The 6,000-nt window shown below is 38.9% G+C and overlaps 1 pseudogene; it reads right to left on the bottom strand.

Annotated features, from left to right (window-relative positions):
- Nucleotides 1–1,536: 1,536 nt before the first annotated feature.
- LOC140685382 (olfactory receptor 5M5-like) lies at nt 1,537–3,024 on the bottom strand (annotated as a pseudogene).
- Nucleotides 3,025–6,000: the final 2,976 nt, after the last annotated feature.

Here is a 6,000-nt window from a genome sequence, read left to right as displayed (position 1 = left end):
GGAATCCATAATATGAAACAAAACAAATGAGTGATTATAACAAAAAAGAAACAGACTCACAGATACAGAGAACAAACTAGTGGTTACCAGTGGGGAAGGGAAAGGGCAAAGGGCCAAGATGGGGTAGGAAATTAAGAGATGCAAATGACAATATATAAAGTAAATACGTTATGATGGTATATGTACAGCACAGGGAATGCAGCCAATATGTTATAATAACTATAAATGGAAAATAACCTTTAAAAATTGGAAGTCACTCTGCTATAAATCCAGAACTCTCTATAATATCTAAATCAACCATACTTCAATATGAAAAAGGGAGAAATACACACAATAGGTGTTAAGTAGCTAAAAATGATAAAAAAAATAAATACTGCTTATGATAAATGCACATCAGACAGAACCGGCCTTTAGAGAATAAGTATCATAGATGGGATGAAAACTATAAATAGTAAAAGGAATACTATGAGATTATTACTTGACATGGTCTAATTTTAACCTCAAGGTTTCCCAAAAAAAATTGCAAAAAGAAATAAAGTCCACAAACAACTCTCTCAGTTGTATGTACGAAACAAATACTCAGAGGGATAAGACCTGGAAAAAGCAGAAAATTCAACTAGATTGACTACTAGACCCCTGCTCTGATCAGCTCCCATCTTTTCTGAGAGATTTTTGGCACCAGAGGCTTCCCTGCCTTGTGTGCCTGAGGAGGAGACGCCAAAGAGAGCAGTGGGGCCCATGACTGGAGAGGTGTGCAGTATCTGGAACAAAAGCAGCTTTGAATGAAGACTTGACAGTGATCAGATATGCTTGAACGAGTGGTCTTTATGGCATTTTCTATTTTGGGGTCCATGCTGGTAATAGTTTATGATGAAAAAAATGAAACCACAAAACCAGTTTCACTACAGGGATATATATTGGTCAAAAAAATTAAAAGAAATAATAAAAAAATTGAAGGAAATCAGACATTTCCATCAAAAAGCTTTATGAATGAAGATTCTATTGGGCCAGTGCTAACATGGAAAGATAGTTCTTAGAGTAATGACCTGAGATCCCCAAAGATCTTCATTGATATATAATTTGAACAGAAGGGCAACCCAACCAAATAATCAAGCAAAAACCTCTCATGCTATGGTTAACAAGTTTCTGGAAAATAGTTTGGAAATCATTAACCCCCCCAAATTCTAGCAAACTGTCATTGCTGTAGCATCGTCTTTCACTTATGTCTTTTATAACTTTGTACCTGTATGACTACTGTGTATAAAATTATCTGTCCTTTATTGACTATTGACTTTTAGAGCAATAATAACAATGCTATCTAGTCTTGTCTTTGACTTTCTACATGTGTTTTTTTTTAAATAGAATGAGCCAATGCTGTGAACATGAGCTAATACTTTGACACTTTCTTCCAAGTCTCACAGGCAAATTACAGGAGACAAAAACAAACTCCATGACAGATACTGATTTGTTATTTTAAATGCTCACTAATTGGTAGAGAACATTGATATGTTCGATACCTGTGACCAAATGTCTATGCTACTGGGCAAACAATTTCTTTTGAATCACTTTCCTTACTGTGTTTTTAACTTCTTTGTTTCAAAAACTATAGATCAAAGGATTTAACATGGGGCTCACAAAAGTATAAAAGACAGCTACAATTTCCCCCTGTTCTACAGATGCCTCAGAAGGGGGCCTCAGGTTCATGCTGAACAGTGTCCCATAAAAGATAGTGACAGTGGTCAGAAGGGACCCGCAGGTCGAGAAGGCCTTGTGCCTCCCCTATGCTGAGCAGATGCGCAGGATGGCTGAGAAGATGAAGATGTAGGAGATGAGGATGATGGTGAAAGAACAGGTGAGGTTGGCACCAGCCACCATGGACATGACAGTCTCTTTGACGTAAGTGTCTGAGCAGGCCAGGACCATGAGAGGTGGGTCTGCACAGTAAAAGTGGTTGATTGCATTGAGTCCACAGAAGGAGAGGTGGAGCAGCAGGATGTCTGTGCCAGACCCTTTGCAAACCCATAAATATAATTAGCAGCAACAAGAGAGAGGCAGACACGTCAGGACACTTTGCTTCCATATGACAAGGGTTTGCAGATGGCCACGTAGCGGCCATAAGCCATCACTGTGAACATGTAATAATCTGTGATCACCAGGGCAATGAAAAAGTGGAACTGTATAAAGCAACCTAGCAAGGAAATGGTTCTTCTCTTGGACAAGAGATTAAGCAGCATCTGAGGAGTGACATTGGTGACGTAACAGAGATCTACAAAGGAGAGGTGGCTGATGAAGAAGTACATTGGAGTGTGAAGTTTTGAGTCAGTTCTGATTAAGAAAATCATGCTCAAACAGCCTAAATGTCCATCAACAGGTGACTGGATAAAGAAGATGTGGTATATTTATACAATGGAATACTACTCAGCTATAAAAACCGACAACATAATACCATTTGCAGCAACATGGATGCTCCTGGAGAATGTCATTCTAAGTGAAGTAAGCCAGAAAGAGAAAGAAAAATACCATATGGGATCACTCATAAGTGGAATCTAAAAGCAAAAACACAAACAAACAAAAACAAAGCATAAATACAGGACAGAAATAGACTCACAGACAGAGAATACAGATTTGTGGTTACCAGGGGGGTGGAGGGTGGGAAGGGATAGACTGGGATTTCAAAATTGTAGAATAGATAAACAAGATTACACTGTATAGCACAGGGAAATATACACAAAATTTTATGATAACTCACAGAGAAAAAAATGTGACAATGAGTGTGTATATGTCCATGTATGACTGAAAAATTGTGCTGAACACTGGAATTTGACACAACATTGTAAAATGATTATAAATCAATAAAAAATGTTTAAAAAATTAAAAAAAAAAGAAAATCATGCTCACATTGCTGATTACCATGATGAGGTAGATGACTAGGAACCCTGCAAAAAGGACAGGCTGCAGCTCCGCCCCGTCTGTCAGTCCCAGGATAATAAACTCAGTCCCCACTGTGTAGTTTGTACTTACCATTATGCTTGCTCAACTTCAAATGAGGCCTAAAGTAAAGGAAATAAAAATGCATTTGTCTTTGGTCATTTTTCCATTACCCACATCATGTCGTCAGATACTTAATCCTCTCTCCAACTTGTAAATGTGTGTAACACAAAGAAATAGCATAGCAAGTATGAGACTGATGTTTCAGGTACCTAAACTAATAGAGTTCTCTTGTGTATAGGCAGTCACACTCCCAAACCCTGTTTTGAAAGTCTTTTCATACTTGAAAATCTTGTATTATTTCCTGATTTAGTTTTCATAAATTGTTTACTTATACTTCCCTTAAACATTACTTTTCTTTGAAATTAGGATCATTTGTTTCCTATTATATCTTTTTTATTGTATTATATTATATTATTATATTACAGTGTATTAATTTCTGGTGTACAGCATGGTGATCCCATTATACATATATATTTATTTACATTCTTTTTTGTATTGTTTTTCCCTACAGGCTATTACAAGGTATTGATTATAGTTCCCTGTACTATCAGTATGCCTTTTGATGTGATATCAAAGCATCAGTCACATGTTTTCACAGCTACATGGACTCAAGGAGGTAGCACTGATAAATGACACGAATCCTTCTAGAACTGGACTCTGTCCACCAGCCCTTCTAAACTCACGATCATTTTCAGGATGATCCCTCACCCCAAAATGCATGTCCATTTCCCCTGCTCTTGTCTGTATCAATTGGCCCACATATCACCAAAGCTTTATACTCAGCTCAGGATATCTGAGCCTTTGTAAAATATGGCCAGTTATTGGGGGCATGAGTGTGTTCATGGGGCATGAAAGTAAATCCATGCTCTTTGTGTAGAAACAGATAAACACACTGCACATAAACCATATGCCTGTGGCACTTAACACCACACATAACAGTGATAGTAAATACTCAAGCTGGGAGAGGTTAGGGGAAAAATAAAATATAAAAAGACACTGGGGAGGAGACAATCATCAGAAGAATAGCAGAATTTAGATTAAGATGTTTGATAATTCATCAGAATATGTTTCAGGCCATAATTTTATTTTTGTTCATTAAAATATTTATTTCTGGAGTGTAAAGTGTATTTTAACAATGACTAATCCTACCTGTGAAAGAAGAGTGATTTCTAGTGACAGCGTGGCCGGGAAGGACCAGAGGAGTTTATAGCAGAATTGTCATAGAGGGACCAGCTCCCTGTGGTGCAATTACTTCCAGCAGACAGTCATTCAGACTATACACAACCACCACTGTTTTATTCTTTTTAAATTATAACCTGATTGAGAACATGATTTTTTTTGCCACTCCTCAGTATCATCAAGACATCAAATCTCCTGAAACTGAAGCAATGGGATTCATTATTTATTTAAATTTATGCCTGAGTGCCTCAATATTTGGAGACTTGACTTGGGGGAACTATTAAGTTATCTTGTTTACAAAGGATAAAACAGAGCATGGTGTGTGGAGTAAGTTTGGAGTCTAGAAAACTGTTGGAGATCAATCAAGTATTGTTGAACTTAGACTGGTTATTTCCTGATTTTATTTTATTTTTTAATAGGTATTATATTGCACAGCAATGGAGACATTGTGGGTATTCAGATAATATAAATGTGCTGGTGATTCTTCCTTTGTCAGCCTGCCCCACCCAGACCCGTTGTCTTGTCTCCAGCTGATTTTTGCCAGTGGGAGAAACCAGCAGCACGTCAGAGGTGGGAGGAAGAGAACAGTAGCCCAACTGCCCTTTCCTTTTCTCCCAGTTTCACAGAGAAGGCACTGGAGTAGCTGCATCCTTCCAAGCAATCCCCTGCTGGGGTGTGTGTTGAGAAGGTGGCCAGGGCTCTTCCTGGTTCTGGTCCTCACTGGACTCCAGACAGTTGTCCCTGCCCGGACCACATCAGTGCTACGTTGGAAATTGCCTGCTGCAATCAGCCTCCAGATGCTTAAGTCTTTGACTAATTTCTTTAACATTTCTTTCACTGATTCTCTGTCTTTTCCTTAAATTCCCTTCAGTTAAACCATCTGAGTAGCATTTTGTTTTATTCCATGTCCCTTATTCAGGTGAGAGTGGTACATGGTACTTATTCAATAAATATTACATTGGAAGTTGGAGCAGTAATAGTCATTATTGTAATAATAATTACTCCTCTTGTTAAAGTTTGAGATATCCCTGGCTTCATCATTGTCGGATGTTAAAGGGGTCATTGAATCACCCTCCTTCTGGCTTCTGATTTGGCGGAATACTACACAGGGGAGTCAGATATTAATATTACTGGCATCACCACAGGTAAAATCGGTTTCAGAATGTGGCTTAGACATGCTTTCTTGACTCTCTCCTCTGGATGGAAGTCACCTGGGCACAGCAGAGCTGTGAGACAACTCTTGCTCCCTCCTTCCCTTTCCAGAGCCATGACATATCAGCACATCTGATTGAGATGAGACACACATGTCAGTCACATAGAGAAGAGGATGTCTTGTACTGACAGCCAGGCAGCTGCAAATGATGCTTTTCATCATCTCACCAAGCTCCATTCACCCTACCACAGCAAGCCTGTGGGGGTCGATGGAGAGAAATCAGAAATGTCCTTCAGTCTCTTTTCCTCCAAAGTCATTTAAAAACCTCTGCCTCAATCCTTGTTATTGCAGTTGGCACCCCCATTCACCTGTGTGCATCCCAGAAGTCTCCGTCATCCTTGATTTCCTCCTCCCACTCCCTCCCACAGCCAGATATCACCTCCTTGACTTTTTAAATGCCTTAAGAGTCAAATTTTCCCACATGAGGAAGAAGAAGGAGAAGGATGGGGAGGAGGAGGAGAAGATGGAAGATTACGAGGTGGAGGAGGAGGAGAGAAGAAGGAAGGAATTCCTGCAATTAACCTTAGAGGAGTTTGCAACATTACTTTGACAGTTATTAGGAGATCTCCTTTCTTAAAAGCTAATCAACTTTTATTAATTCATTTCTTAAATAAATA

Source organism: Vicugna pacos, unplaced genomic scaffold, assembly GCF_048564905.1.
Source record: "Vicugna pacos unplaced genomic scaffold, VicPac4 scaffold_21, whole genome shotgun sequence".
NCBI classification, from domain to species: domain Eukaryota; kingdom Metazoa; phylum Chordata; class Mammalia; order Artiodactyla; family Camelidae; genus Vicugna; species Vicugna pacos.
Note: the sequence above shows the minus strand (reverse complement) of the source record. Positions and strands in the feature narration are given on the sequence as shown.